Source organism: Spermophilus citellus (assembly GCF_964194105.1).
Source record: "Spermophilus citellus genome assembly, chromosome: 17".
NCBI lineage: Eukaryota > Metazoa > Chordata > Mammalia > Rodentia > Sciuridae > Spermophilus > Spermophilus citellus.
In genome coordinates, this window is record NC_138199.1 from 55,764,211 (window position 1) to 55,773,240 (window position 9,030).

A 9,030-nucleotide genomic window follows, 5' to 3' on the forward strand; every position below is an offset into this window, starting at 1 on the left:
GCTCTGGCCGGGGCCCATGGCAGTCCTGTTGCAGTTCTGGATTTCATCGCAAGGTGGCGGCCCTCATCTCACCACCTGGTTCACAACGCTAAAATATTCCAGCTGAACCCAGAAATCAGGTTTTCTCCCTCTTTCTCCAGAGTAAGTGAGAGCTCCTACAGAGATTCCCTTTGACCAGGGCATCAGATGCTCTGAATATCCAAGAACTGGAAAATTAACTGTTTTGGGTGTCAAAAATGAGAGGTGTGATGTGGGTTAACTGATAAGAGGAGCTGAATGCCATTGCTGTTTGAAAATGTAAACACATGTTGAGATCTCAAAAAGAACCCATAGCTGAGCCATGACTATAGGGGTGTGTGTGGGTGGGTGTGTGCGCTCTTGCCCCTGCGTTGGTATTTCTATTCAGATGACAGAACTTCTGCTGAATGGAAGAGCAGGTCCGTGCAGTAGCATGTCTAAGAGCATTTGCCATGGATGCACAAGTGTGCTGGTGCACTGAACCTATCCGTATTTGATTTTGTGTAGCGTGTGGCCCACACATATGGACTCTACACAGGCCCTGTCGGAATCTGGGGAGATGTGTGCAGGTGAACTTGTGTGTGCGCATGCGCCCCTGTGCACTGCCGCTCTAGGGCTTGGGCAGGGTCAACTTGTTCCCTTTTCTTGATATTCTACCTCTCCGGACACAAAGTCCTTCTAGGCTGCTGTTGTCCTCGGCAAACCTTGCACCTTCCTCTCTCCTCGGCTGAGTGTGCCTTAGGGGAGATTGTTTATTTCTTCAATTAAAACAAGAAAGACCCTAGGAGGCTGCGCACACTCGAAATAACGATATTTTAAAAAGCTCTGACATTCATGAAATCATAAACCAGTGGTGGTGCTCCAGCTGCCCCCAGGCTCTTCCCTGCGCTGAACTAAGGATTCCCTCCTGCAGAACTTGGACAGTTCCACCCCTGAGGCTGGGAGATCTGACCTCTCTGTAGCCAGAAAGGCTCTGTGTGTCCATTGTATGCATAATCGTCTGTCAATCTTAGTTCCCCTGGGTCTTCTTCTGCCTCAGTGTGATATTTTTTAAAAAAGCTAAGAGCCGGATGTAGGGGCGCTTGCCTATAATCGCAGTGGCTGGGGAGGCAGGAAGATCGAAAGTTCAAAGCCAGCCTCAGCAATGGCAAGGCACTAAGCAACACAGTGAGACCCTGTATCTAAATAAAATACAAAAATAGGGCTGTGGATGTGGCTCAGTGGTTAAGTGCCCCTGAGTTCAATTTGAGAGAGAGAGAGAGAGAGAGAAAAGAAAAGAAAGAGACTAAGAATCAAGAAACCCAAATTCTAGCAACCCTGTGTGAACTTGGAAAAGGCCCCTACCCTCTTTGGGCCTCAGATTTCTCTGTGGCCAAATGAAATTGGTGCACACTATGATCTTGTGAGACCTGAGGTTCTCTGATATGTAGAACCTTGCACAGTGAATACAGAAGGAGTTAGCATTATTCCCACTTTACAGAAGATACAGAAGTTCATTGAGGTTAACTGAAAAAGCAGAGATCACTCCCAGCACTTTTGGTCACACTGAAGCATTTTACAGTAGGAAGGGTACTAAGTACTGTTTTTCCCATACTACTACCCTGAAATGTGCAAAGAGAGAGCAGCGAAGAACATGGACTCATGCTCACCACTCCATTCTCTGGGCCTCTAGAGCACCCCAAAAGCTAGGAGGGGAGAAATGAGAGTTCCTCACAGCCCTACATGGTAATGATCCATGTTCATGATGTCACCCGCAGGCATTACATTCCCCCTAAGGCCTTCAGAATCATCAAAGAAAGATTAAACCTTGCCTAGAATCATTGCTCTTTGAAATACCTTCTATTTTATTCTCCTGCTTGGAAAATTGATAACCTATGGATTTTCAATTAACTTTAAGTTACAAAGAATATTCAGTTTACCCAAGTGTCTCATTCATTTATAGTTCCCTGTGAGAAGGGGTTTATTATCCAGCTCAGGCCATAGCCCCCAAGGAGCCTGGCATTTTTATGGCATGACAGAGTTTGGAGATGGAAAAGCCCTACCTCTGTAATTGAAGGTCCTGGCCCCAGATCTTTCTAAGGCTGGGACTTTGGCAAGTCACTTTGCCTCTTGGAGCCTCCATGTCCTCACCAGTAAGAGAGTGGATTAATGTCAGCTGTGCTCCCTCTGAGTCATTTCCAGAATCAAGTAGATTAAGAATGTGTTTGTAAATGTCACGTCTATGCAAACCAGAGCTGCTCAGAAAGCACTTGAAACTGCTTGGTAAGACTCCTGGCTCAGCCAGCAAAATTGTTCGTTTAGGCAAGGAGCACCAAACAGGCTCCTGAGCCTATAGAGTTCCCAAGACTGACCTGCCCATGTTGGGTGCCAGGCCTCCCTGGACCTCAGCTTCCTCATCTGTGAATAGGGAGCAGGGAGGCTTGGACCATATCGGAGATTGCCAACTGGCCACGCAAGAATCAAATCATGTCCACAGCTCTCTTTTAATTAATCAGCATTTTTTAAATTCATTACCAATTTTGAAAAATTGAGAGATTGCCTTCTCAAAAAGTCCAAAATTCCTGGGTATAGTGGTGCATACCTGTAATCCCAGCTGCTAGGGACACTGAGACAGGAGGATTGAGAGTTCAAAGCCAGCCTCAGCAATGGCGAGGTACTAGAAACTCAGTGAGACCCTGTCTCTAATAAAATACAAAATAGGGCTGGGGATGTGGCTCAGTAGTTAAGGGTCCCTGGGTTTAATCCCCAGAACCAAAAAAAAAAAAAGTCTAAAATTATGACTTCTCTTGGATAATGGAAAGATGTGGTGAAACTCAGCTCATGTTCACACCTGGCAATACTGGGCAATGCCAAATAGCTGTGGGTGGGCACCTCCACCTCCCATCTCATCCCAGTGTCTCCCTCCAGCTGGTAGCTGTGTTGACTCGCCTGGCCCCATGTGGGTTCGAAAGCCCCAAAACTTAGTGATCTCTAAATTTTTAGACCTGGAAACATCACAGCTCCTCCAGGGAAGCTGGTCATCCTTCTCCGGGAGGGAGAGGTGACCAGAGAGCTGCCAAGGGCCACCTTTCCTACCTAGACCCAGCTGGGGAGGGACTTATTGCTTCAGCAATTCCCAGGCCTGGTGGGCAGTGCGCTGGCCCCCAGAACCCTGGCAGCCGGAGCCCATAACTCACGACTGTGGTTACCCGCATGCTGATTTCTGTTTTAAAAAATACTGCTGGATAAACAGTGAGGGAAACCCGAGCTGTTCCCACACCACATAAATTCCCGGTTCGCTGTCCTATCTGGTTAGTTGCTTTCCCCCAAATAAGGGCACGGCTGCCTCCAGAGCAAGGGCTGGAAAAGCAAGTTCCTGGGAAGTGGGAAGTGGGCGATGAGTCTCCCAGGTGCTCCAGCCCAGTCATGGAGGCCTCCTGCCTTCTCTTTCAGCACTTCCTGTCCAGGGGCACTCACCTTTGCCCTCACTCCCTCCACCTGGGCTGCCCTCCCTCCACCTGCCCTCCTCCCCCAGCTTCTCTCATTCACAGGAGACTTTTCCTGGGGACCCTGAGCTCTTCCAGAAACAAGGAAGTTCACAGCCTAAGTAAGTCTACTCCGTTACCACACCTCCCCCTGGAAGCCCCTTTGAACTTCCCTTCCAGAACCTTCCATCAAAAAATAATGCCCAGGGGCTGGGGATGTGGCTCAAGCGGTAGCGCGTTCACCTGGCATGCGTGCGGCCCGGGTTCGATCCTCAGCACCACATACCAACAAAGATGTTGTGTCCGCTGAGAACTAAAAAATAAATATTAAAAATTCTCTCTCTCTCTCTCCTCTCTCCTCTCTCACTCTCTCTTTAAAAAAAAAATAATAATAATGCCCTGGCACAAAGGTAAAGCCAGAGCCTTCTCCATTCTGAAGTGCTAGATTAGTATGGCCAATCTTAGGGGAGGGGGTAGAGACACCCAGTTAAATTTGAATTTTAAATAAACAACCATTTTTTAAGCCACTATATGTCCCAATATACTTTTGTTGTTGTTGTTGTAGATAGACACAATACCTTTATTTTATTTATTTATTTTTATGTGGTGCCTCATACGTGCGAGGCAAGTGCTCTACCACTGAGCCACAATCCCAGCCCCTGTCCCAACATACTTAGGTGGGCACCCTATATTCTACCTGGTGGCCCTACCTTGAGAACTGGTTCTGGGGGAGAAGGGGAAGAGGGAAGAATTGTTAGGGCCTCCAGTTTCCCAGCCTCCCTTGCAGTTCCACATGGCTGGGTGGAAAGTTCTGGTCAATGGGGCTGAAGAGTGATTGTTGAATAGGACTCATAGAAAGTCTCCTTTGAATGGAGCAGGAAGATGGGAAGAGTCCATTTGTCCTTCTTTCCTGCTTCTGGGAACACGGACATGATAGTTAGGCATAAGGTCGCAAGTGGCTGAGGGGAAATGAGGTAGGTTTCCTGCTGACTTAAAGGACTTGCCAGGCCAGGCCAGACTGTCACCTCTGGACTTCTTTTAAGGGTAAGATAACCAACTGTGTGTGTCCCCTGTTGTTACTCTTGGGTTTTCCTAACTAATCAGTCTTGACTGATGCAAGCTTCCCTGGCCCATCCTTGCCAGGGCCTCACCCAACACCTTTGTAAGTCCACCTGCCTCTAACTTCATCAGGCACAGACCCCCTGGGAAGTGTCCATTGGCTGTCACCTGCTGAGTGTTTGAACATCATCTATACAGTGATTCTCCACTTGACAGTTGAGGAGACTAAGCTTATGTGACTTCCAAAAGCCAGGCCATTCTGCATATTATTGTGTCTTTGGTCAGCTTCAAAGTTTTAAAAAATAGAGAAACAAGAGAACATTGTCATCTGCAGAGTTTGTCTCCATCAGCACACTGTTTTGGGGGATTTGGGTGGGGGAACCATTGTGGGGTCCCTGAGATAGGATGTCTTGGTCCCCTGGTAGGCGTCAATGTGACAATGGTAAGAATGGTTTGCTCATCTCCATCCCATAAACCATAGTGTCTGAGCCTCGTAAAGCCTTTGAGGGCAGTCTGGCAGGCAGTAGTAACCCTGCTGCCGCAAAGCTTTCCGGGAAGCAAAGGGCATTCATCCATATTCCAAATAAATACCTGGCCCAGTAGCAAATATCCTAGTTCATAGCCATTTCCAACATATTCAAAATTTGTCTCCTGTCCCATCTCTCAAGGTTTTGCCAGGGAATAGGTATCTTATCTGATTCACATGTCCTGTTGTGTGAGTGGATACTAATTGCTTCATCTTGTCCCCTCTCAGGTGGCATATAAATATTTTACAGAGGCCTTCTGGAGGTGTCCTTAAGGCAATGAACTCAAGTATTATCTGCATATGTTTTGACTGTGTATCCAACTGTGTCAAAAGCTTCCACAGATCACCTGGTTCACTTCTCTCAGCAGCTTAATGAGGAAGAAAGAAGCTTATTCCCATTTTACTGATGAGGAAACTGAGGCTCAAGTGACAAAGTGAGTTGACTAGAGTCATTCAGCTTATTAATGGAAGAACTGGCATTTAAACCCATGCCCTCCTGATTCCCAAGAATGTGGTCTTGATCTTTGAGTTATATGGCCATAAAAGAATAAATTTGGGGACTAGGTCGGGTGTCTTCCCCCTCCCTCCATCCAGAAGTAACCCCCTGGGGATCAGCATATTGAAGGAAAGAGAAGGCACAATAGCGGGCCTCATGCCTGGTGCCTGGCCTCAGACAGCAGTTCGGTTGTCCTCGTAGCAGCCCCACAAGGCCCTGCTGTCAACTCCATTTTGCCAGTGAGAAAAGTGAGACTCAGAGAAGAATTGACACTGCCTGAGACCACACAGTCTATGAAAAACAAGACCCCACCTTGAACCTGCACCTTCTGCCTCCAGGTCCAGACCCTTCCAGAACCCCCTGCATCTCCAAGCACACATGGGTGCCTGACCCAGCGGGAAGTAGGCCGGCCATGCCAAGGACACGCCTGCTTGTCATACATATTGGAGGAAGTTCCAAAAGTTCTTTGGGATAGCTCAGGTGTGGCCAGCCCAGGGCCCTCCTCAGGGTCCCTGGGGACCTCCTCCTGACTTAGGCTTTTCCTGTTCCTCCCCAGGACAAGGACCAGAAGCCGCCTGGCCCCTCCCTTCCTGAAGGTTCTGCTTGGCTGGGAGGCCACAGGGCTTTCTCTACAAACAGCCACTTCCATCCATCTCTGTCTCCGAGGCCCCGGGCCTTGACAGGGCAACGCTGACTTTGAGGAGGTTAAAGGTGCTGGTGCTCGGCCTTCATCTAACAAATGGGTTGCCGCGAGGGGAGGAACTGTTGTTGTTTTTTCCTGGCCTCAGAAGACGGGCCTGTCAGGAAGATGTAGAGGCCGCAGGCCCCCCGGCGGCGCCCTCAGGGGCTGACAGACGCTGGCAGCTGCTGGGGCGCTGGGGTGCCAGGGCCCAGTGCTCCCAGCACAGAGCGCCCTGCCGTGCACCCGCCCCGTGCCCCTCCTGACCTCTCCGCCCACCCCACCGTGACCCCGACCCACCCCTTCCAGGGGCAAAGGGCCAGGCTGGAGGGGCCTCCCTGGCTTGGGGTCCCTGAGCCAGATGCAGAGGTTGGAGCAGGAATCAGGTTACAGCCTGCCAGGCCAGGCCCCAGGAAGATTTTCCTAGGGAAGCTGACAGGCCAGATCCTCCTCACAGCCCCACATGGATTCCTTACAGAGCCCCCAGGACCTCACAAGGCTGTTTTCCTAGAATTTCCTTAGTTTCCCTGGTCCCTCCCATGTGCTCCCTCAGAATCACCCAGGTTCGTTTTTTTTGTTTTTCTTTTGTGGTGCTGGGGATTAAACCCAGGGCCTTGTGCATGTAAAGCAAGCACTCTACCAACTGAGCTATGTCCCCAGCCCAATCACCCAGGTAATAGGACCTAGATCGTGATAGAAAGGAAGCCCCTTATCCATTGTCCATTCTGCCCTCACATAAGTGGTTTCTTCTGAAATTCAAAAGCACCAGGGGGGTGGCCTTTCTGATAGAGCCCACACTGGCTTCCTGGGTTTGAATCCTGGAGCCTTCTCTTCCTAGATGTGCAACCTGGTTCAGGTGGACAGCATCTCTCTGTAGTTCAGCCTTCTGGGAAAGGGATGATGAGAATAGCCCATGCCTCAGAGGGCTTTGGTGGGGACCCACTGGGGTAATATGGGTAAAGTGCTAAGATTAATGGATGAATATTGGCTAGGACTATCACCCCTCATGAGGAAACAAAGAATTAGAGGGGTGGGGTGACTTCTCCCAGAGCACACAGCTGGAAGTGGCAAACAGCAAATTGGACTTGGACTTATCTTATCTCAAACCCTACATTCCTTCTTCTATATCTGGCCTGCTCTAAACCAGATAGCTGAACACTCAGGAATGACTATGGAGGAGCTAGGGATATAGCTCAGTTGATAGAGTGCTTGCCTCAGATGCACAAGGCAGGGTTCAATCCTTAGCACTGGAAAAAAAAAAATGACTTCTAGTCCTGCCATTTTAGTTGATTTTGAGCAACTGAGTCATCTGACTGAGCCTTGGTTTCCTCACCTGCAGAATGAAATCACAATTCATACTTTACCTACAACAGGAGAATTGGGTCTTAGAGGAGAATTGTGTGGGCAACAGCTAAGCCCTGGGCAGATGAGAAAGATGAGTCCAGTTCGTGGCTATGACCTACGCTCTCCTATTGGTCTATATCACCCTAACTGCTAGTTCCAGAAGACCGGGTATCTTCTCATGAATAGTGTGGATGTGCGCATACCTCACCCCACATCCTTTTGCAGCATTTCCTGTGCCCTGGGATGCACAGCTGACTGGAGTCTAGGTTAAAGACTAATTGTAGCTTCTGCTCCCTACCCCTGGCCCCCGTGCTCTCTTTCAAGACCTGTCACACAGAGTACTTCCTGCACCTTTCCCCAGAGCGCTGCCTCCAGGCTGCAGAGCTAACTTAAGCCCACTGGCCCTCCTCGGGGGAACCTGGTGTCTTTGAGACAAACCAGAAGAGACATTGATGTTCAGGTCCATGTCTGTTCCTGCCTCCCTCCTGCTGTTCTGTGCTGTGGAAATGCCCAGGGGAGATGTGCTGTGGCCCCCGCATGTTTGGAACACCATCCTTCGAAAAATTACATTAAACTTCTGAAAAGATCATCAGGGCATGGCCACGATGTCGGCGGACTGGTGGCCAGTTGAAATGGCACTTGGGCTGGCCATCCTGCGACAGGCACCAGCCCAGAAGACCTAAGTGACTGTCTGCCAAAGAAAGTCCCCTTCAGGGATTATTTAGGGGAAGAAGCCCCTGAGTCCTGTTTCCATGCTCTGGTTCCATGATCTTTGGCAGTTGAAAAGGGAAGCAGGTGGGGGAGGTGAAGGGACAGGGAGCAGGTGAGAAGGTTAGGAGGACAGGGAGCAGGTGGGGGGAGGTCTGGAGAAACTTCAAGGACTTTATTTAAGAGGCTTGCCTTTGCTATGGAGAAAAATGACCTGGAATCACTCTAGAGAAGAGTGTGGCTAATTGGCATGCAAGTAAGAGGTTAAAAAGTGCAAGAAGAATCAGATGGCCTCTTTTAAAGCTGGTGAGAATGTCACTATGGGCAGGAAGAAATGAATTGGGGTTTTTTTGTATGTGTGTGTGTGTGTGTGTGTGTGTGTGTGTGTGTGTCTTTCTTTATACCACAGACCATAGTGGGCCACTGAGACTTGCAAAAAAGATTTCTTTTAATCCACCTTCCTTTTTGCAAGCAGCAGTAGAAGGGCCTTTAAATCAAATGCAATCACCAAGCTTGTCTCTTGTACTTATTCCCCACTTCACTCCCTGGAATTTGGCATTTGATGGATTCTGGATCTGACTTAAGGCTTTTTCCAAATCCAAGACTTGGGGAATTTTGTTAACTGTGCAATAAAAATAACTTTATAGTGTTACAGGAGGCACACTAAAGACAGCGTGTGTGTGTGTGTGTGTGTGTGTGTGTGTGAGAGAGAGCATGCGTGTGTGCACTGCTCTCT